The 27262-nt window shown below is 42.8% G+C and overlaps 1 protein-coding gene across 1 annotated transcript in view; it reads right to left on the bottom strand.

The window, feature by feature from the left end:
• The window catches only part of gsg1l2b (gsg1-like 2b), a 142978-nt gene that overhangs the window by 7421 nt on the left and 108295 nt on the right, over positions 1 to 27262 (bottom strand). The gene's annotated exons all lie outside the window — the stretch shown is intronic.

Here is a 27262-nt window from a genome sequence, read left to right as displayed (position 1 = left end):
CCAATAGTCTTCTTCTTTCATGCAGGTTTCTCAAATAACATTGATGCTTTGAAGCTGATGTAAGGTTTTTGCAAATTAAAGAACTCTCAACAAGCTATGAAGGTTCCTTCAGTTAAACTTTTATGAGGTTAGCTCTCAAGCAAACTTTAATGGGAACAAGTTTGGGGTGGGAGAGTATGACAGTCTTTCTCCATCGTGCAATATCCTCCTTTCAGGTTACTGTTGTTAACTATCTTAAGTGTATGGAATACTTGCAGCTAATTTGATGACTTTTGGTAAGACTTAATCTGCCATCAGCTTCTCGCTGATTATAAAAGCAACAACAAAAGTGCTTCCTCATTTTGCGACTTGTGCAAATACAAACTCTTTTCCGTAAAAGGAAGGTGATATTTATGTTGATTTCAACTTTGCGGACTGTTGTTCAATCTCTTGAGACTTTGAGGCAGTCGATGTCTGTTTTTTTTTCCCCGATTGACCTATTCATTTTGATAACCCTCTTTTAGACTGAGTTCAGGAAAGGACATTGATCCTTCCCAGTCGGGACTCTTGTCCTCGTTCACTCTTGAGTGAGGGGAGTGGTTTAAATTCACAAAACAAATCAGGGTGTAACCTTTTGTGTCCAGTTGTAAAATATCCTGTAAATTTTGAACTTCAACATATAGTAAGGCATGGTGTTCATCTAGCTTTAATATTACAGTAGAGTATTTTCTGTCTATAGCAGGTGCATCCAAATCTTCTCAGAAACAAATGTCTTACCACAGGACTGTCTGAATTTCAATCATCTGACTTCACAGAGTTAGATGACTGTGTGAATGCAGTCTGCATATGTGTTATCCCACTGTTAATGTTGACAGATGCCTGGATTCAATCCAAATGTGATCTCATTAATATTGAGAACTAAACAAATCCAATGCATGTGTGATCTCCCAGTATTATTACTGAAGGATGCCAAGATTCAATTCATTTATGGTGCCTCTGAGTTAATGCTGGTGCTGCCTAGATTGCGCTCTGCGTGTTTGACCTGTTTATGCTTGCAGATGGCCAGATTAAGTTCCCATCAGCTTGTCTGGGTTTGTATGGGACAGGTGCCTGAATCCATCTGATTGTCCAATGTTGCACTTGGCTGATGTCAGAAATCAGTTCATGCATAAACCTCAGAGGAGCAGTGAGCATATCGGAGCTCACTTCTAATGCAGTCTCCCAGAACTAATACTGAGAGCTGTCTTCAGAGACAGAAAGCAAGAAGCAACTGATAGCTTGTGAAGAGATAGAAGAAGACAGACAAAGATACAAGACAGGGAAATGAAGATTTCTGACAGGAAAATAAATATGTTCAAGCTGCCTGACTGTTCCCTGAGAGGGCATGATCTGTTGCTGTGGAAAAGGCTAAATCACAATTGAATAATAGAAGCTCTCAAATGTTTTGGATGAAACATAAAAATACACTAGAATGGAGCAGCTACTCATAAATCTAGACTATACGAAATTCAATTGTGATTGCGTAGAAAAACTTTCCTCAAGCTAGGTTCCTTCTCAATTGCTATAATCTTTTCCATTTGGAGAAAATCCTGTCCCTGCTATGTTAATTTTTACACTGTGCCTCTGGGAAGCTCCTTTGATCACATTGCCATGATAAAAGCAACATATATAGTGTCAGTTGTGGCTTGGGGATAGCCCTCACACCTCTGAGGTTATAGATTTTCAATCTCACTTCAGATCCAGGACACAATCTAATTAACCCAGACTGACATTGCCACGCATCAGGGAGGAAATGCTACAGTACTAAAGGACTGTGCAAATAAGATACTAAAAGACAGTTATGTTTATACTTCCAGTTGGAAGTAAAATACTATTTACTTACTGAAAAAGCCTACCACCACAGTCAAACTCCCATTACATTCTGCACTTACACTTTTCTTTTACATTTTAGAACTGGATATTAAAGTCTGCAGATGATGTTATCTGAGGTTCACCTGAATTCTTTTATGGATTTGAGCTTCTTCCCATCTCCAAAGGGAACAAAAGAAACAGTCAGACTGACATGAGTCAATGCCCCTCCCAATCCAAAATGCTTCCACCAAATGGAATGGGTCATTCAACACAAAGAACCTGACTGTACCATCCTCAGAAGATGCTCAACAACATATCAACATGACTCCCTGTCATTTTTGGAATGGGGTTCTAAACTCACAAAGGTCACATGGTGAGGAAGACTTAATATTTATTTGCTTTTATTGAGTTTCACTGGAAGGCCACCAAACTCATCCAAGGTTGTAAACCAGAATACCTTGAAAATCTGAAATTTAAAGAGAGATGGACACCCCAAATTTCCCAACTTCAGATTCACTTGATAATGACTATGATTGAATTTATCAGTCCACAGTCTGTTATCCTTGAATGAACAAGTCCTAACTTTTCAAATTCATCTAGTGAGGAAGTGCTCCAACCTCACAGTGTCATGTGATTATGAAAAGCCTAATTGAGGTATTGCTGTCGTGAAGTTTGTAGAGGAGCAGGGAAAATCAGCCAAAAAGCTTCATTTTCAGGATTTAACTACACATTTGTGGATGAGAGAAGTTTCTGTCCAATTTAGGGAGACTTTATCATTACTCTTATCATAAAGTTGGAACCACTGTCGATGATCTCAACTGCATTAACATTTGACATTATTTGCTGTGTTATTTCTTATAATGGTGGTTGCTGTAGCTCAATTAGTCGCATTTTCATGTATAGGTCAAACATTATTAGTATATCTAGGCTAAAACGTGATAGAATACTGCTTGAACACTATCTTTCGGGTAAGATGTTAATCCTTCTTGAGAGGTTTCATATCATCCTGTTTCAGAGGGGAGGAGTTCTGCCTAGTGTCTGAGCCCCCATTTATACATTTGCCAAAATTGCTAACAGCAAGGGCTTTTTTGGCATCACTTCATTCCTATTTGATATCTCTTTGCACAAATTGGATTATACTTAGCGAGTTTTGAGAAGATTTATAGCTCAGGTTGAGGTTCTGGATGTAGGTTTGCTCGTTGAGCTGGAAGATTCATTTTCAGACATTTTGTCACCCTACTAGGTAACATCATCAGTGAGGCAAAAACAATGACTGCAGATGCTGGAAACCAGATTCTGGATTAGTGGTGCTGGAAGAGCACAGATGTTCAGGCAACATCCAAGGAGCAGCGAAATCGACGTTTCGGGCAAAAGCCCTTCATCAGGAATAAAGGCAGTGAGCTTGAAGTGTGGAGAGAGAAGCTCAAGGAGGGTGGGGGTGGCGAGAGCCGGTTCTACCTCCTTCCCAAGATCCACAAGCCTGACCACCCTGGCTGACCCATTGTCTCAGAATGCTCCTGCCCCACTGAACTCATCTCTACCTACCTCGACACTGTCCTAAACCCCTTAGTCCAGGAACTCCCCACATACGTTCGAGCCACCGCCCACACCCTCCACCTCCTCCAAGACTTCCGTTTCTCCGGCCCCCAACACCTCATCTTCACCATGGATATCCATCTGCCATGACCAGGGCCTCCAAGCCCTCCATTGTTTCCTCTCCAGACGTTCCCAACAGTACACTTCCACTGACACTCTCATTCGTCTGGCCAAACTGGTCCTCACCCTTAACAATTTCTCCTTAGAATCCTCCCACTTTCTCCAGACCAAAGGAGTAGCCATGGGCACACATATGGGCCCCAGCTATGCTTGTCTCTTTGTTGGCTATGTAGAACAGTTGAGCTTCCATAATTACACTGGCACCACTCCCCACCTCTTCCTCCGCTACATTGATGACTGCATTGGTGCCACCTCGTGCTCCTGTGAGGAGGTTGAGCAATTCATCAACTTCACCAACACATTCCACCCTGAACTTAAATTTACCTGGACCATCTCTGACACCTCCCTCCCCTTTTTGGACCTCTCCATCTCCATTAATGACGACCGACTTGACACTGACATTTTTTACAAACCCGATTCTCACAGCTACCTGGATTACACCTCTTCCCACCCTACCTCTTGAAAAAATGCCACCCCGTATTCCCAATTCCTCCGCCTCCGCCGTATCTGCTCCCAGGAGGACCAGTTTCACCACAGAACACACCAGATGGCCTCCTTCTTTAGAGACGACAATTTCCCTTCCCACGTAGTTAAAGATGCCCTCCAATGCATCTCCTCCACATCCCGCACCTCCGTCCTCAGACCCCACCCCTCCAACCGTAACAAGGACAGAACGCCCCTGGTGCTCACCTTCCACCCTACCAACCTTCGCATAAACCAAATCATCCACCGACATTTCCACCACCTCCAAAAAGACCCCACCACCAGGGGTTTATTTCCCTCCCTACCCCTTTCCGCCTTCCACAAAGACCATTCCCTCCATGACTACCTGGTCAGGTCCACGCCCCCCTACATGCACCCTCCCATCCTGGCACTTTCCCCTGCCACCGCAGGAACTAGAACATAGAACATAGAACATAGAAAAATACAGTGCAGTACAGGCCCTTTGGCCCTCGATGTTGCACCAACCCAAGCCCACCGAACCTACACTAGCCCACTATCCTCCATTTGCCTATCCAATGCCCGTTTAAATGACCATAAAGAGGGAGAGTCCACCACTGCTACTGGAAGGGCATTCCATGAACTCACGACTTGCTGAGTAAAGAATCTACCCCTAACATCTGTCCTATACCTACCTCCCCTTGTAATAGCTGACTCCATATGTGGAAAAAGGTTCTCATTGTCAACGCTATCTAAACCCCTAATCATCTTGGACATCTCTATCAAGTCACCCCTAAACCTTGTAAGCCCCAAGTGCCTTAGCCTTTCCTCATATGATCTTCCTACCATACCAGGCAACATCCTGGTAAACCTCCTTTGCACCCGTTCCAGTGCCTCCACATCCTTCCTATAGTATGGCGACCAAAACTGCACACAATACTCCAGATGAGGCCGCACCAGAGTCTTATACAACTGCAACATGACCTCAGGACTCCGGAACTCAATTCCTCTTCCAATAAAAGCCAGTACGCCATATGCCTTCTTCACAGCACTAGTTAGCTGGGTGGCAACTTTTAGAGATCTGTGTATATGGACACCTAAATCCCACTGCTCATCCACACTACCAAATATCCGGCCATTAGCCCAGTACTCCATCTTCTTGTTACTCTTACCAAAGTGAATCACTTCACACTTACCTACACTGAACTCCATATGCCACATTTCTGCCCAGCTCTGCAGCTTATCTATATCCCGCTATAACCTGCCACACCCTTCCTCACTGTCAACATCTCCACCGACTTTCGTATCATCCGCAAACTTGCTCACCTAACCTTCCAGCCCCTCCTCCAGGTCATTTATAAAAATGACAAACAGCAATGGTCCCAAAACAGATCCTTGCAGAACACCGCTAGTAACTGCATTCCAAGAGGAACCTTTACCATCAACTACTACATTCTGTCTTCTTCCAGCCAGCCAATTCCTAATCCAAACCTCTAATGCACCCTCAATGCTATACTGCCGCATTTTTTGCAGTAGCCTACCATGGGAACCTTATCAAACACTTTACTAAAATCCATATACACCACATCTACCTCTTTACCCTTATCCACCTCCTTAGTCATCTTCTCAAAGAATTCAATAAGGTTTGTGAGGCACGACCTGCCCTTCACAAAACCATGCTGACTATCCTTGATCACATTATACCTATCCAGATGTTCATAAATCCTATCCCTTACAATTCTCTCTAAGACCTTGCCCACAACAGAAGTGAGACTCACCGGCCTATAGTTACTAGGGTTATCCCTACTCCCCTTCTTGAACAAGGGAACCACATTTGCTATCCTCCAGTCTTCTGGCACTATTCCTGAAGAAAACGAGGACATAAAAATCAAGGCCAATGGCTCTGCAATCTCCTCCCTTGCTTCCCAGAGAATCCTAGGATAAATGCCAACAGGCCCAGGGGATTTATCTATTTTCACCCTTTCCAGAATTTCCAACACCTCTTCCCTACATACCTCAAAACCATCCATTCTAAATAATTGTGACTCAATATTCACATTGGCACCAATGTCCTGTTCCTGAGTGTCTCTCCAATCTCTTCAGTCTCCACACACAACTTCACACCACTATCCTTGACTGGACCTATGCCTACCCTAGTCATTCTTTTATTCCTGACATACCTATAGAAAGCCTTTGGGTTTTCCCTAATCCTATCAACCAAGGACTTTTCATGTCCCCTCCTTGCTGCTCTTAGCTCTCTCTTTAGATCCTTCCTGGCTACCTTATAACTCTCAATCACCCCAATTGAACCTTCACGCCTCATCTTTACATAGGCCGCCCTCTTCCCTTTTACAAGGGATTCCGATTCCTTATTAAACCACGGCTCCCTCACATGACCCTTTCCTCCCTGCCTGACAGGGTACATACTTATCAAGGACACTCAATAGTTGCTCCTTGAACAAGCTCCACATATCGATTGTGCCCTTCCCTTGAAGTCTACTTTTCCAAGCCATGCATCCTAATTCATGCCTCACCGCATCATAATTTCCCTGCCCCCAGCTATAACTCTTGCCCAGCAGTGCACACTTATCCCTCTCCATCACTAGAGTAAAAGTCACCGAATTGTGGTCACTGTCCCCAAAGTGCTCACCTACCTCCAATTTTAACACCTGGCCTGGTTCATTACCCAGAACCAAATCCAGTATGGCCTCACCTCTTGTTGGCCTGTCGACATATTATGTCAGGAAACCCTCCTGCACACATTGGACAAACACCGACCTATCTAACGCACTCGAGCTATAGCTTTCCCAGTCAATATCTGGAAAGTTAAAGTCCCCCATAACAACCACCCTATTACTTTCACTCTTCTCCTGAATCATCCTCGCAATCCTTTCTTCTATGTCTCTAGGACTATTAGGAGGCCTGTAGAAAACTCCTAACAGGGTGACCTCACCTTTCCTATTTCTAAGCTCAGCCCAAACTACCTCAGATGGCGAGTCTTCATCCATCGTCCTTTCAACTGCTGTAATACTATCCTTGACAAGCAATGCCACACCTCCCCCTCTTTTACTCCCACCTCTGACCCTACTAAAACATTTAAACCCTGGAACCTGCAACAACCAATCCTGTCCCTGTTATACCATGTCTCAGTAATAGCCACAACATCGAACTCCCAAGTACCAACCCACGCTGCAAGTTCACCTACCTTATTCCGTATACTTCTCGCATTGAAGTATACACACTTCAAGCCACCTTCCTGTTTATAGGCACCCTCCTTTGAGATTGATGCCATGTTCCTAACCTCCCTACACCCAAGGTCCTGCACCCTAAAGCTACAGTCCAGGTTCCCATGCCCCTACAGAGTTAGTTTAAACCCCCAAAGAGCACTAGCAAACCTCCCCCCCAAGGATAGTGGTGCCCCTCAGGTTCAGGTGCAGACCATCCTGTTTATAGAGGTCCCACCTTCCCCAGAAAGAACCCCAGTTATCCCTCCCTCCTGCACCATCCCTGTAACCACGCATTTAACTGTTCTCTCTCCCTATTTCTCAACTCTCGATCACGTGGCACGGGTAACAAACCAGAGACAACTCTGTTCTAGCTCTGAGCTTCCAACCTAGCTCCCTGAAAGCCTGCCTAACATCCTCATCCTTTTTCCTACCTATGTAGTTGGTGCCAATGTGGACCATGACTTCGGGCTGCCCTCCCTCCCCCTTAAGGACCCGGAAAACACGATCAGAGACATCACGTACCCTTGCACCTGGGAGGCAACATACCAATCGTATGTAAAACCTGCACCCACACCTCCTCCCTCACCTCTACCCAAAGCCCTAAAGGAGCCTTCCACATCCATCAAAGTTGTACCTGCACATCCACTAATATCATTTATTGTATCTGTTGCTCCCGATGCGGTCTCCTCTACATTGGGGAGACTGGGCGCCTCCTAGCAGAGCGCTTTAGGGAACATCTCCAGGACACCTGCACCAATCAACCACACCGCCCCGTGGCCCAACATTTCAACTCCCCCTCCCACTCTGCCGAAGACATGGAAGTCCTGGGCCTCCTTCACAGCTGCTTCCTCACCACCAGACGCCTGGAGGAAAAATGCCTCATCTTCTGCCTTGGAACACTTCAATTCCAGGGCATCAATGTGGACTTCAACAGTTTCCTCATTTCCCCTTCCCCCACCTCACCCTAGTTCCAAACTTTCAGCTCAACACTGTCCCCAATGACTTGTCCTACCTGCCTAGTTCCTTTTCCACCTATCCACTCCACCCTCTCCTCCCTGACCTATCACCTTCATCCCCTCCCCCACTCACCCATTGTACTCTATGCTACTTTCTCCCCACCCCCACCCTCCTCTAGCTTATCTCTCCATGCTTCAGGCTCTCTGCCTTTATTCCTGCTGAAGGGCTTTTGCCCAAAACGTTGATTTCGTTGCTCGTTGGATGCCGCCTGAACTGCTGTGGTCTTCCAGCATCACTAATCCAACATCATCAGTGAGCCTCCAGATGAAGCACTGGTGGTATGGCTCACTTTCTATTTATGTGTTTAGGTTTCCTTGGGTTGATGACGCCATTTCCTGTGGTGATGCCATTTCCTGTTCTTTTTCTCAGGGGCTGGTAAATGGGATCCAAGTCAATATGTTTGTTGATAGAGTTCTAGTTGGAATACCATGCTTCTAGGAATTTTCACACGTATCTCTGTTTGGCTTGTCCCAGGATGGATGCATTGTCCCAATTGAAGTGGTGTTCTTCCTCATCAGTATGTAAAGATACTAGTGAGAGTTGGTCATGTCTTTTTGTGGCTAATTGATGTTCATGTATCCTGGTGGCTAGTTTTCTGCCTGTTTGTCCAATGTAGCGTTTGTTACAGTCCTTGCAAAGTATTTTGTAAGTGACATTAGTTTTGCTTTGTGTCTATATAAGGTCTTTCAAGTTCATTTGCTGTTGTTTTAGTGTCCAGAGTGTGGTGCTGGAAAAGCTCAGCAGGTCAGCAGCATCCAAGGAGCAGGAGAATCGACGTTTCACGCAAAAGCCTGCCGCCAGACCTGCTGTGCTTTTCCAGCACCACACTCTTAACTCTAACCTCCAGCATCTGCAGAACTCACTTTCTCCTTGCTGCTTCAGTGTGTTGGTGTGTTTGTGGCCTACCAAGATGCCAAGAGCTCTGAGTAGATTGGCAGTCATTTCCGAGATGTCTTTGACGTAGAGGAGAGTGGCTTGGGTTTCTGGATGTATTGTGTCTGCTTGTTTGGGTTTGTTGCTGAGAAATCGGTGGACTGTGTTCGTTGGGTACCTGTTCTTTTTGAAAGCATTGTATAGGTGATTTTCCTCTGCTCTTCATTGTTCCCCTGTGCTGTAGTGGTGTGGTGGCTTGTTGAAATAATGTTCCAATGCAGCTTTGTTTGTGGGTGTTAGGATAATTGCTTCTGTAGTTCAGTATTTGGTCCATATGTGGTTGTTTTCCTGTATTATTGATAGTCTTGAAGGTTTCCTCTAATTTGTTACATTTAGTGATGACAAAGATGTCATCCATGTAGCGGACCGAAAGTTTGGGTTGGGTGGTTGGCCAAGTTGTTTGTTCAAGTACCTGCATTCCTACCTCTGCTAAGAACCCTGCTGTTCTTTTTAATGCACAATTGCGCTCCTCTACTCTTAAAAAGCATTGAATTGTCAGCACAGTGCTTTATGATATCCAGGCCTTGTTAACGTTGCTCCATAAGAAAGATTTTGTTTTACTAAGTACTGTGGCTAGCTACAAAATCAGGTCAGATGCTGGGAATCCTGCAGCAAGTAACTCACCTCCTGACTCCCCAAAACCTGTCCACCATCTACAAGACACCAGTCAAAAGTGTTATAGAAGACTCCACACTTACATGGACAGGTGCAACTCTGACAACACTCAAAGAAGTTTGATATCATTCAAGACAAAGCAGCCCACTTGAGTACTACCACAATGGGTGGCACGGTGCCTCAGTGGTTAGCACTGTTGCCTCACAGCACCAGAGTCCCAGGTTTGATTCCAGCCTCAGGCAACTGTCTGAGTGGAGTTGGCACATTCTCCCCTTGTCTGGGGAGTTTCCTCCAGGTGCTGCAGTTTCCTCCGACAGTCCAAAGATGTGCAGGTCAGGTGAATTGGCCATGTTAAGTTGCCCATAGTTTTCGGTACACTAGTCAGAGGAAAATGGGTCTGGGTGAGTTACTCCTCGGAGGGTCAGTGGGGACTGATTGGGCTGAAAGGCCTGTATCCACACTGTAGGGGATCTAATCTCATCCATAAACATCCATTCCCTCCAGCAGCAGTGTGCAGTATGTCCAAGATGCAGCAATTCAATCCTTGGACAGCACCTTCCAAGCCCAAGATCACTTCCATCCAGAAGGACAAGGGCAGCAGATATATTTCAGCAAGTTCCCCTCCAAGCCATCCTGACTTGGAAATATTTCTTCAGTGTTGCTGGGTCAAATCCCAGAATTTCCTCCCTGACAGCATTATGGTTCAAACTACAACATATGGACCGTTATGGATAAAGAAGACAGCTCATGACCACCTTCTCAAGGACAACTGAGAACAGGCAGTAAATGCTGGCCCACCCAGCAATACCCGCATCCTACAAGTGAATGAAAAAATAATCTCTAACATTGTGTATGACTCAAAAGGTTTAAAACGGAAAACTCTCTGTTGTAATACGTATGATTGAATGCAATCTATCAGCAATCATTAGAAAACTTAATAGTAAGCCTGGGCTCAATCCAAGTATAGTCCCTGGGATTAATGCAGGTAGTGAACTGAATTCAGGTCATGTCTGACCTCCCAGGGTTAAATAGTGAGAGCTGCATGGATTTATGCCTGTGGACAGTCACCCAGGGTTAGTAATGAGATTGTCTGAATTCCATCCATGCATTACCTGGTGCTAAATTACCGGCCCTATTAATGCACCAAATTGCTCTGTTCCAAAGACATCAGCTGACATTTTGCATCAGGCCCTTCATACCAGGCTGGTCAGCAGCCCAGGTGGTCAGGAGGTCAGCCCTCATCACTTTGAAAAATGTTCAGAATCAATATCTCTGTACTTCTTAATGGCAATAGTACACATTGATAGCAGATAGTGCAAGTGGAGCTGCAGTTTTGATCAGATAGTCCTTGGTGACACAATTATGTTTTTGATGCGCAAGGTTTGGGACAGACAAGTAAACACAGCAGACACTCACTTGATGAAAATGCCAATGGAGCAGCTTATTCTAAGTCGAAATCAATTCTCCTAGACTAGGGATGAAGTGATTATTTTGTATTTGGCATTGGAAGTACCTTAGCTAATTAGTGTGTCATATATTCAGGTCTGTGTTTGCATTGGGTGGTATTACATTAAAAGCCCAAAACAATCTCTGAATGTTTCTCTGACAGAAATCAATAGAAACCTGTTTTTTGGTGTTTGAGCCAAGGTTGATGCCAATCTCCTATCCTGTGAGTTGAACTTCTGACAGAAATTAAATAGCAGTTCCTTCCAGCTAGCTTCAGTCAAATTCTGCTTGAATAATCTAGTTGAAGGAGCAACAAATCCGAGAATATTGTCTCCAACTCCTTCTGGTTTCGATGAAAGCTTATTGGCCCGAGAATAATTTTAACCTGGGTTTGTGAGGGGGTTTCCAGATGTAAATGGGCAAGCATTCCAAAAAGCATTGGGAAGCTGGGTCCAATACCTGTGTTTTACTGAAGTACAGTGTGGGCAGCCAATCGACTCCAGGAGACAAGAGGCCTAATTCCAGGGCCTCAGGATATTCAAAAACTGCAGCAAGGACAGTATCTCTTTACATAGAAATGTAAAAAATAGGAGCAGGAGTAGACTATTAGAAGTAGGCTAGTTGCTCTGGCCTGTGAGTTTTGTGTTTTGCAGTGATTTACGGAACCCATTGATTCCCTTGCATGTAACTGTGGGATGGCTATGAGTGCACAGACAGGATGTGACCTAAAAGGCTGCTCCACCATTTTATATAGTCGTGGCTGATCATCCAACTCCTGCTTTCTCCCCATACCCTGAGAGCTAAGATCTATATCTAACAATAGATAAAAAGATTTTAGAAAGAATGAGACAAGTGTAATCGCAGGACTGCTTGAACCTCATTCCCTCAAACCTCTCATCTGGGCCTCCCCCTGTACAAACCTCACTTTAGGATCAGAGGCCTCTCTAGGGTTGGGACTTAGATCCTACCCACAACCTCCAAGCATCGAATTCTCTCTCCTAGTCCCCTGCATTACTCCTTTCAGCCAGGACAGGACAGTGCCTAAGAACTGAAGCCCAGGATTCTAAGGGCCATTGTGTTTGTGGGGTTCAGTGCTCAAGACAGGAGCAGGGCTGTTTTGCTAAGGAAGACATGGGGTCAAGAGGCCCAGGCCAGAGCCGCACTGGGCCCTGAGATTTCTGACCTTGATCCCATCACCTGTATTGCTCTCTAGTCTGTCCCTTACTTCTGGACCAGCAACTTCCTAGAGCCAAAAGTCAATAGCTCACAATTGAATTTATTGTCACGTGTACCAAGGCACAGTGAAAAGCTTTGTCTTGCGAGCAATACAGGCAGATCACAGAGTTAAGTAGCTTAGATAGTAAATAACAGGTAAACAGCAGCAAAAACAAAAACAATGTTAAGAGTTTGTGAGTCCATTCAGTATTCTAACACAGTAGGGTAGAAACTGTTTCGAAACCAGCTGGTGCGTGCGTTCAGGTTTCTGTACCTTCTCCCCGATGGTAGAGGTTGTAGAAAAACATTGCCATGGTAGGATGGATCTTTAAGAATGCTGGCAGCCTTTCCTTGACAGCGGTCCTGGTAGATAGATTCTATAGATGGGAGGTTGGCCTTTGTGATTATCTGGGCTGAGTTCACCACTCTCTGTAATCGTCTCCGATCTTGAATGGTACAGTTGCCATACCAGGTAGCGATACATCCAGACAGAATGCTCTCAATGGCACACCTATTAAAGTTGGCAAGGATATTTGCTGTCATGCCAAATTTCCTCAGCTGTCTGAGGAAGAAGAGACATTGTTGGGCCTTTGTAACCAATGCGTCCACATGAAGAGTCAAAGAGTCCCAGGAGCTTGACACTCTCCACTCGTTCCACCTCTGTGCTGTTCAAGTGTAGGGGGGCATGAGAGTAACATCCAGCCGAAAGTCAACAATGAGTTCCTTGGTTTTGCCATCATTGAGAGCTAGCTTGTTCTCATTGCACCATTTTTCCAGGTCTTCCACCTCCCATCTATAGTCTGTTTCATCGCCATCTGAGATTTGACCGACTGTGGCAGTGTCATCAGTGAACCTGTAAATGGCATTAGTCTGGTGTTTGGCAATGCAGTCATGGGTATACAGTGAATACAGCAGGGGGCTGAGTATGCACGCCTCCGGGGCTTCAGTATTGAATGTTAGTGAGGATGAAATATCGTCCCCAATCTTCACTGATTGTGGTCTGTGGGCCAGAAAACTGAGGATCCATTTGCAGGGAGTGGGGCTTAGTCCAAGATGACTAAGATTAGTAATCAGTCTCAAGGGGATAATAGTGTTGAAGGCTGAACTGTAGTCAATGATTAGGATTCTTACATAGCTGTTCTGGGTGTCAAGATGTTCTAAGGAGGAGTGAAGGGCAAGTGATGTGGCATCTGACGTGTATCTGTTGGTCCGATAGGAAAATTGGAGTGGGTCAAGAGAAATGGGGAGGCTGGAGTTGATTTATGCCATGACCAGCCTTACAAAACACATGAGCAAACATTGGCTTTACTGCATGTGACCAGACCTCTTGGGTCTCTCCCACTTTTCTCAGAAGTAAAAATTATTTATTTCCCTCTCCACAAGACCTGTCTGACCCACTGAGTGCTTGAGACACTTCCTGTGTCTATTGTTGTAGAAATGCAAGTTTTTTTTGCAAGCAGTGAAACCTCAACTGTCAGCAACTTCAGGGAAATGGTAGTCTCCCTGGGATTCATCAGTTCTCAGGTCACTTACTGTGACATTGAAATCTATTTTAATAAATACATACACTTTCAACTTTCTGTATACTGGCTTTGATATTGTGCAGTTTTTTTTGTGGTGATGTTCATTCTATGGAATCGATGTAAAAACCACTTCAACTAAAAAGTAAATATATGATCATGTTCCTTTTCCTTCATCATGATTTTCCTTTTCTGTCAGTTATTTTTTGTTGATTTTCCCTTGCCCATTTCTTTGTGTTCGGTTGCAATGCATAACAAGCTCTTTCTCACTCCCAAAGACCGAGGGATGTCAGCCTAGAAGATGGGACACAGTAACTCGAGATGCAAACCTTGTTGTGCTTGGGCCAGGGGCTCTGTGGTGGAGTTGGGAGCTCAAGTTAGAAACAAGACCAGCTCCTGTGAATTCTTCTGTTCCTCCCCTCTCTGATTGGGAGCCCAAGGTTTTGGCTGAACGAGGTCAGTCTTTAATATGGTTTGTACTTAGCGATGGTCAAATGTATCACTTTAGCAGCCTCCCATGATTAGGGGGTGGGGGGGTGGCGGCTGGGGAAGTAAATTCATGGTAATTCTTCAAGTCTTGAAAATAGAAGTTGGATGAAAGAAATTGGAATCACAAGTTCAATGAGTGCGTAGATGGGAGATAAGTGAAGATGCACTTAACTGAATATCACCCCTATGATGAAGCACTTAGCAGAATGGTTTCCATGGAAATGAAGTCAGGTTACTATGTGGATGCTTTACACATAGGAGCAACCTTTAATACAGGTGGAGGCTCTGACTGTGAAGTACTTTATTATCTGACATGGTTTCTGAGAAATCATTGTGTGAGAAATGTTTGTTTCATTCATGGGAGAGATGGTCACCGCCTGACATCAGTAAATTGGTTGGTGCTGTAAGTGCATCCATTACACGTGTGTCCGCCCATTACAATATATGGGAGTGTGCGTCTGTGTGTGTGCAAAAGTACCTGCATGTACGTATGAGGCTTTATTTGAGTGTGTGATGCATATGAACCCTGTGTGTGTGTATGCAAATATGGATCTGTTTATTTCTGGCTGCATACATCGGTGTATAGTTTCGAAGGAGTATGTTTATAGATCGTGTTCAGTATATATATATATATATATATATATATATAATTTCTCCCAACTGTCTCCATATTGACAAAGAACTCATTCAAACACTTATTCTACACTTGTCTTAAAAGTGACTAGGGTTTGATTCTTATGCAACATATCCAAGTTATCATCCTGGGACTGATTTTTAATTGGAAAGGCCTGGTGGAGGTGTATTTTGAGAATCACATTCCGTAACAGGGTTCCCGTGTTTTGATGTTCCAGGGCATCTTGCTGTTTTCAAAGAGCGGCTAGAGTTGGGTGATTAACTGCAATTAGCTGCTCAGTAAGTGCCTTGGGGGTGTTTATTCACAGGCTGTGGAGGGCCAGAAAGAGACTTCCAAATTACAGGGTGGTAAGATCAAACGTTGGGAAATGTTCGAGCCTATTATAAAGGATGTAACAGCAGAGCAATTAGAAAAACACACTATGATCAAGCTGAGTTAAGGAAGTAACAAGCAGAATAAATAAAGGGGAAGCAGAGAAGGTTGACTAGACTGCTACTAGGTACGGAGGGCTGTTATATGAGGAGAGGTTGAGTAGGTTAGCCCTAATTGGAATTTAGAAGAATGAGAGGTGACCTTATTGTAACCTGTGATTCATCAGTGAGTTGTCAGAGTAGATGTGGAAAGGGTGTCCCCATGTGTGAAAGTGGAGAATCAGAGGCATAATCTCAGATTAATGGATTGCACCTTTAGTGCAGAGATAAGGAGGAATTCCCTCTGTCAGGAATAATGAATGTGTGGAACTGTTTACCACAGAGGGCTGTTGAAGCTGGGTTGTTAAGTATATTCAAGCCTGAGATCGACAGATTTTTAATCAGTAGGGGAATCAAGGGTTATGGCTCAAAGACAGGAAAGTGAGTTAAGGATTATGAGATCAGCCATTATTTAATTGAATGCTGGAGCAGATTCAATGGGGTGAATGGCCTACATCTGCTCCTACGTCTTATGCTCCAACTCTGATCCACGACAATGTTGTCAGGTTTTTGGGAATGCATATTTACATTAAGAGACTTTCTGGGAAATACTGGAAAATTTTGTGCTGTTCAGATAGTTTTCAGATTGGAAAGTGTTGTGCCATGACTTTTCCTGGAACTTGAAGTCAAAATTTTACAATGTGCTGTATGCCACACATGTTTTTAATGGAAATTAGCTGACTTTGGAGTAATTATGAAAACTAAAAGTTCACAAAGTTAAGAAACATTAACTAATTCCAACAATTACTAAAATAAAGCATGGCTTTAAGAGGACAATGTTCTCTCACCCTGGAATTCTGTTTTGCGGACCCAGCAATCAGTGAGAAAAGGTAACATCCCACAGCTACAATCTCTCCCCTGAAATTCTGTTATTGAGAAAATGCCCCAGGAATATGATAGTGTTACCAAAAAGCTTTTATTTTCTATACCTGATAGAACCTGAAGTTGTGGGCTGTGATTAACTCTCAACAACTCAATTCCACGTTTGTTAGAATCAGCTTTGAACATTTATCATCAGTCTACAGCTGTCAGTAATTCAGCGGGCATGAGAAATTATCACATTTTAAGACCATAAGACCATAAGACATAGGAGTGGAAGTAAGGCCATTTGGCCCATCGAGTCCACTCTGCCATCCAATCATGGCTGATGGGCATTTCAACTCCACTTACCAGCATTCTCCCCTTAGCTCTTAATTCCTTGTGACATCAAGAATTTATCAATCTCTGCCTTGAAGACATTTAGCGTCCCGGCCTCCACTGCACTCTGCGGCAATGAATTCCACAGGCCCACCACTCTCTGGCTGAAGAAATGTCTCCACATTTCTGTTCTGAATTTACCCCCTCTAATTCTAAGGCTGTGTCCACGGGTCCTAGTCTCCTCGTCTAACGGAAACAATTTCCTAGTGTCCACCCTTTCCAAGCCATGTATTATTTTGTAAGTTTCTATTAAGTCTCCCCTTCCAGGCCTTTGGCTCACAGGTGTTGTTTTAACTCTTTTGCTTAAGAAAAATATCTGCAGAATTGTCCTGTTCTTTATTATGGGAGTGTACCTGTAAGATTAATGGGAAATACATTAGATTCCCTACTGTGTGGAAACAGGCCCTTCGGCCCAAGTCCACACCGACCCTCCAAAGAGTAACCCACCCAGACCCATTCCCCTACATTTACCCCTGCACCTAATTTAGCATGGTCAATTCACCTGACCTGCACATTTTTGGACTGTGGGAGGAAACTGAAGCGCCCAGAGGAAACCACACAGACACAGGGAGAAGGTGTGAACTCCACACAGACAGTTGCTCAAGGTGGGAATTGAACCTGGGTCCCTGCTGCTGTGAGGCAGCAGTGCTAACCACTGAGCCACCATGCCACCCATTGTTCTAAATTATAGTTTAGATGTTAAACAGAGAGAGAATCAGGTCTTTTCACAGTAAATATGTTATTTTAAATTAATTTTAAAAACCTGGGAAGATTGTTTTATCATTGATTGTAATGCTAAAAAGAAATAACTAGTCATTTGGATAATTGCATGGAGTAGTTGGAGTTCATTAACACCACATTCCTCCGCCAGAGTCATATTTAGGCAAAATGCAAGGATCTGTTGTGCAATATTTGTCCTGAGCAAATTTTTGTGGAGAAAAGATTGAATCCGCCACCACTGTTGTGATCATTTGGCCGCTTGTCCATGTTTTGAGACAACTCACCCTCTCACTCCTACTGCCTTGATTGAACAAGACGATGGCTATCCATGGCTGCCAACTGCCTTTCAGAATTGCACTCCAGAGTCAGGTCCTGCTAACTAGGGATCTGCATTTAAAGATACTGCCATGTGGCCCATGTAGGCAGGGGGTCTGGGTCAAGACCCAGTAAATATCTGGACAATGAGATTGTGCTACTGAATTGAAAATCCAGTCCATTGACCTTGAGGCAGCAATAGCCAGCTCACCATGACAAAAGAATATATTGCAGTCCTGCCCTCACAAACCACACTTGCAAAGTTTCCCCAAGAGCGGCACAAAATAACCACCAAATAAAAGAAACATTGACTAATTTTCACCTCATTCTCAGCCTGAACCAACACCAGGCCCCTATTGTTGCCCATCTGGACTTAGTTAACAAAGCATTGACCAATTCATAACTCCATTCTATGGACAGTACTCTTGATTACACCTCACATGGTGTCCAGTTGCATTCAAACTCTTCGGACAGATATGTAGCGTTTCTCTTTCACTGCCAAATGTTTCATTCGTTGGAGAATATGGAAGCATCAACATCTTGCTCACATCTTAACCAATAAGATTGAAATCTGATGCCCAGATTTTACAAAGAGGTCAGAATGCAGCTAAGGGAAAACCACAATCTATTTATTTTACTTTTTTTATGGACCAGATTTCCACCATGAGATGCAGTGTAGCATTCCTTGAAGGGAACAACAAGGAAAATCTCCATCGAATACAAACATCTTTTACAACACTAGTGCTGTATTCCAGTAAGTAAACATAGTTCAAAGGTCCCAAAGCCTCTTTAACAATCCACTGACAGAAGCTAAGTGTTTACTGGATGAGGGGAGTAGGATGGTAGGTGTGTGAGGGAGTAGGATGACAAGTGATTGAAAGTGTAGAGTGCCAGGTGAGTAAGGGGTAGGTGCCAGGTGAATAAGGGGTAGAGGGCCAGATGAGTAAAGGGATTGGTACCAAGTAAGGGGATGAGTACCAGCTGAGTAAGGGATAGAGTGCCAGGGATGTAAAGGATATAGTGCTGGTTAGGGTGTGAGATGTTAGGTTGGCAGGTAAGTCAGCATTAGGTTGGGTTGTGCGAGGCAGCAAAAATAGATGCAGTGGTGTCAGGTCGAGGGGAAGGGGGTAGAGAGGAGTTGGGTCTGGTTGGGGTTGGGGACTGGTTGGGATGGTAGCTGGAAGGTCAAGGGTTACTCAGATAAAGAAAGGAGGATAGCCAGGATTTTGATACAGTAGTCAGAAGATCAGGTGGGGCCTGTTCCAGTGGATACTCAGTATCATAGCTACCCAGGAGTTGGAACCAATTTTAATGCTTCCCATATTTCATGGGTAACTATCCAGTAAGTAAGATGGGAACCTAGAAAGTCTTCACTTCTAAGTCAGAGTTGGAAATGGTTATGAGGAGTATGGGGATAATTGCCCATCAGACATTTAAACTTCTAAGGCAATTCCCTTGCAGTCAGTGCATTGGGACTTCCAAAGACAACGGGAATGTATGTTTTAGATATACCTTATTTCAAACTATTGGAGGCGCTGCCTGCATAAGTGCAGGGTCAATGTGTCAACCGAATTTTCAAAAAGGTGGTGGGACACAGACCAACAATAATTAGAGGTATCCATGGGCTTTTAGTAAGATGGAGGAGTAATATGGCTCCTGATCCCACAGCTTGATCACTTCATTCACTTTCTTTTCATTTCTTTTCTTTTTTTTGTCTTTTTCTTGAACTTACCTCTCATTGAAGAACTTGGTCTCAGCAATGGCATGAGTGGGCCCAGTGCGGACTCAAAGTGAGCCCAGTGCTTCTGCGTTGGACTTGTGCCAACTCATGGTTGTTGCCGGGGAGATGGGTTTGGGTCAGCGCGGTACCCATCGGCAGTGGCCTGGTTCAGGGAGGACTCAGTGGTGAGCAGGCATCGATGGAGGCAAGATAGCGCCGAAGAGCGGCGATTGTTTTTCCAGCGGTGACGGGTGGGTGGGGATTCATGCCAGGCCACCAGGCCTATGATCCAGAGTGGAGCACTTAACAAGAAAGACTGCAAACATGAACACTTTTGCTTTAGTTGTTAGTTTTCTGCTTTTGTGTAGAATGTTCTATTTAATATGGTTTATTTTTCTGTATTTTAAGACGGTGCGGAGAGCAGACACTGTATGACACTTTTCACTGTATTTTGTAACAAAATATATGAGACAATAAATAGATAAACAAAGGTACACTTCTTTAGGCCAATACAATTCACAACCAATTACTTGTTCTGCCAATCATTCATCAAATGTTCACTCTGTAATGATGCTTCTCATGATTCAAGAGTTTCAATAAAGGGATTCCAGACTTTGATGAATTTGGACTCTGGAGAATTTGAGTTGTTAGGGTAAAGATCAATTACAAATGTTTTGAATAGATTGTTGAAGAACAAAAAACACACTCTCCAGCAGCACTCAAAATGATGAGCATACGATGAAGAGTCTAATTGATTTACCAGGGCTGTGTACTCTCTCCCTGCAAAAAACTGAACATGCTGGCAGAAAAAATAGCATTCAAAATGTTTAAATAAACCATTTTATGTTCATGGTCAGATTTGTGATGGATTGTGGCAAATTAATGGGTGTTCTCTATGTGTTGGTGTTTGCCTCTGTAAATGTGGCCGCTTCTCTTTCAAAGTTCCTGGGTACAGACAATCTGTGTTTCAGAGATATCGATGGATAAATATCAAATGCAAAATCAAATGGAAACAGCAAGTGGTGTGGGACTATTTGCTATAACTGTCATCACATCTCTTGTTTTAGTGCATTAGAGTCACATTGTGTCCGATCTCCCAAATGATACACTTCGACTAATGCGCAGTTGGGTTTGTTTTGCATTGATGGGAATGTGTCATACTTCTTATGGTTTGCAAGTGTCAAGTTTCATTCTAAATTAATTCTTTAATGTATTTATTCATTTTATAGTTTCCTCGCAGTGTTCTAATGCATGGAGACCAGGGACTAACCTTTCAATGTCTCAGGTTTTGATCTTGTTCTGGATCTTCAAACATTTGTCTCAAATGGATTTTTCAGTTTGTGACTGCATTTCAGCCAGGGCCAGAGTTTATTTCCCACCCGTAACTGGCCCGGAGAAACTGCTGGGAGGGTTGTCATCTTGGGCCTTTCCAGTATGTGCAATGTAGGGATTTCTGGAATAATGTAAGGAGTGGAATACCAGCCACAGCAACAGAACAGAAGAGGTGTAGGCAAGGTGAATTAGCCTTAGGAAACACAGGGTTATAGGGTAAAGGGGTAGGTCTAGTTGGACTGCTCTTCAAAAGGCCAGTGTGGGCTCAATGCACTGAATGACCAACTTGCACACTGTTGGCATTCTAAGACTCTATTGCAGCATACCCTGACAGGGTTTGTACAGGATTATTACATCACACTCCTGACTTGTGCCTTGTAGGTAGTTTTAAGGAGCCAGGAGGTGAGTTACTAACACCAGAATTTCCAGCCTTTGACTTGCTTTTGTAGCCACAGTATTTATATTGCTGACCAAGTTCAGTTTCTGGTCAATGGCAACTCTTAAGAGTGTTGGTAGGGTTGGTGGTGTGAGGATGCAATGATCGTAATGTCACTGACCATCAAAAGACAATGGTTGGATTTTATTTAGTTGGAAATTGCCATTGCCTGATGGAGGGAGGTTCAATGAAGGAGCAGCTGAACATGGTTCGACCTATTTCTATGGACGTGAAGGTATCAATGAAGTAAAAGATATGTCTGAACAAAGGGTGCTAGACAGACATCTTGTAAATATAAGAAGTTAAATAACTTCTAGCAGCAAGAAAATAGGCATCAGGCTTAACAAGTTTTCTTACAATAAATCATATCATCTTACCAAACCCCTTCTTCACCACAAACAGATCTCCTTGTTCAATGACAAATGTTACTTTCATGTTTCATCCTGTATTACTTATTCTTTAATTCTGTTACTTTAAGTGTAACAACAGTCCCCAATATTGTATGGTGAATGATTTACTTGCGTTAATTTTTCCAATTCATAATCATGAACCTGAAGAAGCTATTGCTCAGTTTAGGTGTTGAGTCCTAGAACAGCACCATCTGTTGGATAGGTTGAATACTTACCTGTACAGGTACCTTCAATGTCGCTGCAGACATAGAAATAGTAAGATACTAAGCATTGACTTTGCATTCAATTCTTGTTTGGAACTACCATATCACAGAAATAACTAACAAAACAGTATCATCACTGTCACAATTCTCTAAGACAGTGTTGGCAATATTTTTGATTCCCAAAGGGAAGCTTGAAGTGTCAAGTAAAAGATCAATCATATCAATCCTGAACTTGTGATCCCGTTCACGTCTTGATACCTCAGTTCTTCTCAAAAGCAAGTTCATGTCTCACGCTTGATTAATTTGCAATTCAGAAGCGTATCAGTGTGATTTCATTGAGGTGCCAAGGGAAAAACATTCTATATTGTGGAACACATGTCTACTGGATAAAGCCATCCTTTGTACTCTGCAGTACAGGGAATCTAATATGAGTCAGCCATTGACACTATGGTTTGAGTCTCTGGATTTAAATCCAGAGATCTAAAATAACTTTGAAAGAAATGGAATAGTTGCTAAACATTTTTTGATAAGAATTCAATTCAGTCTTTGAAAAGAAATGTATCTGATGTTTGTGGTCAGACAATTTTATATTATTTATTGAATTGAGCTCAGTTAGTTCCGTTCAATTGACTGTGTAATAAATTCCCATAATAATGTCTGGCTGAGCTCCAAGTAGGTGTAACTCAGCAGGAGTTGTTTACACAACTGTGCATTTTATTTCATTGACGATTTCACAAGAAGCTAATAGAATTAAATCTTTTGAAACAGCTTCATTCCTGAGATGCTGCCTGGCCTGCTGTGCTTTGACCAGCAACACATTTGCAGCTGTCTATTTTGTCAGGTTAATAAGTACTTGAGATAAATGTGTGTTTTTTTCAAGGACAGTCACAATGATTTGAGAGCAGGTGATTAGGAAACCAATTAAGTGTTGGTCTTTCTTGCAGGAGGAATGGAATACAAATGTAATGAAACATTGTTGTAGTTGTTTGGGACATTGCTGAAACTACATATAGAGTATTATATAAAGTTTTGGTTGCTTTATTTAAGAAAGACCAACATTTCATTTGAAGCAAGGCAGAGTGGTACAATCAAATAACTCCTGCGATGATGAAGAAATGTTAGACAGGATGGCTAATATCCATTGAAATGTATAAGATTTAGGGGTCATTTTATTGAAATAGCCTGACAGAAAATTTGCTGAGAGGAGATGTCCCTTTACAAAAACACACTAGAACCAGGGACACACTTTAAAAAGGAGTATCGCATTTAAAATAGAAATTAGGATTCTTTTTCTCTTCTCAGCAAGTCATGAATGTGTGACATTCTCTTCTGACATAGCAGTGAATACAAGTTAATGTAATATTTTATAGACGGAATTAGATAGATTGTTGAATGACAAATATCACGGAGGGAAATCAAATATCCTGAATTGGATGTTTCTTTGTCCATACATATGTCTGATTGACTGTTTTATGAGCCCCTAAGAGAGACAATCACTTCATTTAGAATTTGAATACTTGAGTTTACTTTTTAATTTCTTGACAATTGTGCAGATTTTTCCAGCATTATTCTATGACCATGAGCTCTGTCCATAGCGGATTCTGGATCAGTGTGTATGAACAGGGCTATGGAATGGATTATGGGTAAGTGTTCGAGGGTTTAATATCTCGATAGAGACTTTATTTGAGGTCTCAGTGAATGGAAGTGGACCTTTGACCCTGGTGGCCTCATATTCATCGATTTCCATTGATCCTTTGGCATTCACCAGAATGTGGTGACCATAACTCCAAACACTGTCCAACTCTGCAAAATGTAAATCCTAGGAGAAGGGGTGACTGTCAGAAGTCAGGAATGCGCTGCTGGCAAATAACTTGATGTACGTTTCATGACTAGTAAGGGTTACCCCAGCCCATAGAGGAATGGGACCTCGAACGCCTTTATAAAATACATGTTCAACCTCAACTAGAATATTGGAGTATTGCATCCAATTCTGGACACCGCACACTTTTGTTGTGTTGCCATAATCTTACAGACCTTACGGGCTGCTCTCTCATTAGACTGGTGGTGATTTAATCTGAGGGTTAGAAGACCTCAGGCAAGGGAAAAGGTTGAGAAGCAGAGCCCTTCATCAAACTGGTGACAGGAATTGAACCCACGCTGTTGGCATCACATTACTCTGCAAACCAACGATCCAGCCAACTGCACATTAGGAAGGATAGAATGCATTTGAAAGGGTGCAGAAAAAAAACCCACAAGAATGATTCCACGGATGAGGAACTTTTATAGGTGAATAGATTAGAAAAGCTGGTGTGTTTCTTATAGAGAGCCAATGTTGGAGAGAACAGGAGGCGATAACCTGGTGATATTATCACTTGACTGTTAATCCAGTGAGGTAAAAATGAGGACTGCAGATGCTGGAAACCCGAGTCTGGATTAGAGTAGTTCTCGAAAAGCACAGCAGGTCAGGCAGCATCCAAGGAGGAGAAAAATCAACATTTCGGGCAAAAGCCCTTCATCAAGAATACATTTATTCCTGATGAAGGGCTTTTGCCCGAAACATCGATTTTCCTGCTCCTTGGATGCTGTCTGACCTGCCATGTTAATCTAGAGACCCTGGTAATGCTCTGGGGGGACCCAGGTTCAAACCCTGTCATGATAGATGATGGAACTGGATTCAATAAATATCTAGAATGAAGAGTCTCATGAAGACTATGAATCCATTGCCAATTGTCAGGGTAAACCCATCTGGTTCACCTAAGTTCTTTTAGAAAGAAAACTGCCATCATTTACTAATCTGATCCATAGCATTGTGGGTGATACTTCACTGCACTCTGTGCAATTTGGGAAGGGTAATAAATGCTGCCCTGGCCAGAAACACCCACATCCAGCGAATGCATAATAGAGGTGTTGAAACTCAAGAGAGTAGATAGAGAGAAACTGTCTGCATTGGCAACAAGATTAAGAACCAAAGAGCACTAATGTAAGGTAAATGGTAAAAGAACCAAAAGCAACATTAGGAAATATTTTTTTTTAGCAGTAAATCATTGGGATTTCAAACGCACTGCTTGAGAGTGTGGCAGGTTCAACCATGTTTTCACAAGGAGGCTAATTAGTCACTGCAGTTGAGGACAATGAGAAAAGAGGTCGGAGTTCGGATGAGCTGATTTGCTCTTGGAATGGACACAATGTCAGAATTCCTCCTTCAGTCCTGTCGTCATCCTGTGATGCACTGATCTTCATTTCTACTGTGACTACACTTCCAAAAGTGACTTCTTGTAGCCAAAGCATTTTGAGGTGTGAGAGATGTGACTATGTAAATGGAAACTTTTATCTTTTAACAACTTACATTTATCTCTAACAGGATGTACTGTGTTCGGCCAAATGTTCTTATGATGAAGGATAGTAGACGTGCAGGAGGAAGCAGGATGTTGGAAGTGTCAGGATAGCACACCAGGTGCCTGTGTATCGCAATTTCTGTTTTCTTTATATGTCTGGCTATGCTCCGAGCAAGTGCACTGCAGTTGGAGCGCCACTTAGGGATTCCAGCCCATTAAAGGTGGCAGCCTCATTTAAATGAAGCAGCAGGCATAGCAACGTGGGGCTAAACTAAGATTATCACTTGTCTGCTTTTCATTCATTCACAGATTGTAAACAACACAGCCACACACTTTTACAAATAAAAGACACGCTTTTCATCTTGATTTCTGTGGGTCAAGATTACTAGTTATTTATGTTTTCAATAATTTTTTTTATCACAGCATATAAAGCTGAGAATTTACAAATGATCTGACCTGGTGCTTGAACCTCTCCCATATCCAGCATGATCAGCTTTATCCTTGGGAACTGGAAAAGCATTGTCCATCTTCAGTTCTCATTGCCATGGAAAGACAGCCAACATCATCAAGGACCCCTCCCACCCTGGTTATGCTCACTTCTGACCTCTTCTATTAGGCAGAAGGTACAAAAACCTAAACACACATACCAACAGGTTCAGGAACAACATCTTCCTCGCTGTTATTAGACTGTTGAACGGACCTCTCAAATTTTGAATCTTCCTTTGTGCAGCCCTAACCTTGTATGCCTCACTCTGTTAAGCACCCTATGATCTGTTTGTCCTTGTACGCTATAATCGGCCTCTACTGTTTGCAAAACAAAACTTTTCACTGTACTTAGGTACACGTGATAACAATAAATCATATCAAAACAGGAAACACCAAGCTCTTTGCCATCTCACCTATTGCACCAAACGACTGTGGGACTGAAACAGTTAACTGAGAGATTCCATATCGCCAAGCCTTGGCAAGTGAACTCTGCCTGTGCATTTGGATGAATCTGTTGTCTTCACTCGTTACGATTCAGCTCTAGTTAAGATCACACACCTTCGGACTGTCGTGGGTGGGGCTGTTGAGGGAAAGGGAATGGCAGACCCCAGAACCTGTGAACACCATGGACCTTTGACCCGAACTGCTAATGTTGTGTATGACTCAGGGAATGAGTAGACAACAATTAGTGGATACCCTACCTTGGCATAAAACACAAGCTAATAATAGGGCAGGATGTAGAAGGCAATAAATCAAATTTAAAGTGACAATGTCATAATTCAAATGCAAAAAGCGGGGCAAAAACTGGTTAACAAAACAATAAAACTTGGAAGTCAACTTACTGATCATATTGGAGCTCTGCTCTTAGGATGCAAAACTCTTCAGACAAGCAAATATTATTGAAACACCTTTCTTCCAAAATAGCCTTTATCTCAGCAAAGAATCATCAAAATTACTTGTTTTTAAAATTACATGCAAGGATATAAATCTATGGAATGACATTGAAATTTTTTTATATATAGATTGAAATGAATAATATATATTCATCTGTATTTATTATATTTGTATATAATGGACATTAATATAAATCAATACATTTTTAATATTTCATGGGTTATGAGCATCACTGGTCAGGCCATTATTTGTTGCTCATCCTTAATTTAATTGAGTCACTTACTTGGCCATTTCACATAATTAGATTAGATTAGATTCTCTATAGTGTGGAAACAGGCCCTTCGGCCCAACAAGTCCCCACCGCCCCTCCAAAGAGAAACCCACCCAAACCCATTTCCCTCCCCTATATTTGCCCTTGACTAACGCACCTAATAAAATTAAGAATCAACCATGTTGCTCTGAGTCTGAATCACAAATAGGCCAGACCAGGTAAAAACAGCAGGTATCTTTCTCTAAAGGTCATTAATGAATTGGATTGTCACACATTAATGACAGTTAATGATAATTCCATGGTTGGATTTACTGGAATTAACTTCATATTCTGGATTTTTAATTAAATTTAAGCCTGCCAGCTGTACATTCTGTGCCACTCAATAGGTGC

The sequence above is a fragment of the Hemiscyllium ocellatum genome, chromosome 25, assembly GCF_020745735.1.
Source record: "Hemiscyllium ocellatum isolate sHemOce1 chromosome 25, sHemOce1.pat.X.cur, whole genome shotgun sequence".
Classification (NCBI taxonomy): domain Eukaryota; kingdom Metazoa; phylum Chordata; class Chondrichthyes; order Orectolobiformes; family Hemiscylliidae; genus Hemiscyllium; species Hemiscyllium ocellatum.
The sequence above is the reverse complement of the archived record's forward strand: the minus strand, read 5'-3'. Positions and strand labels throughout refer to the sequence as shown.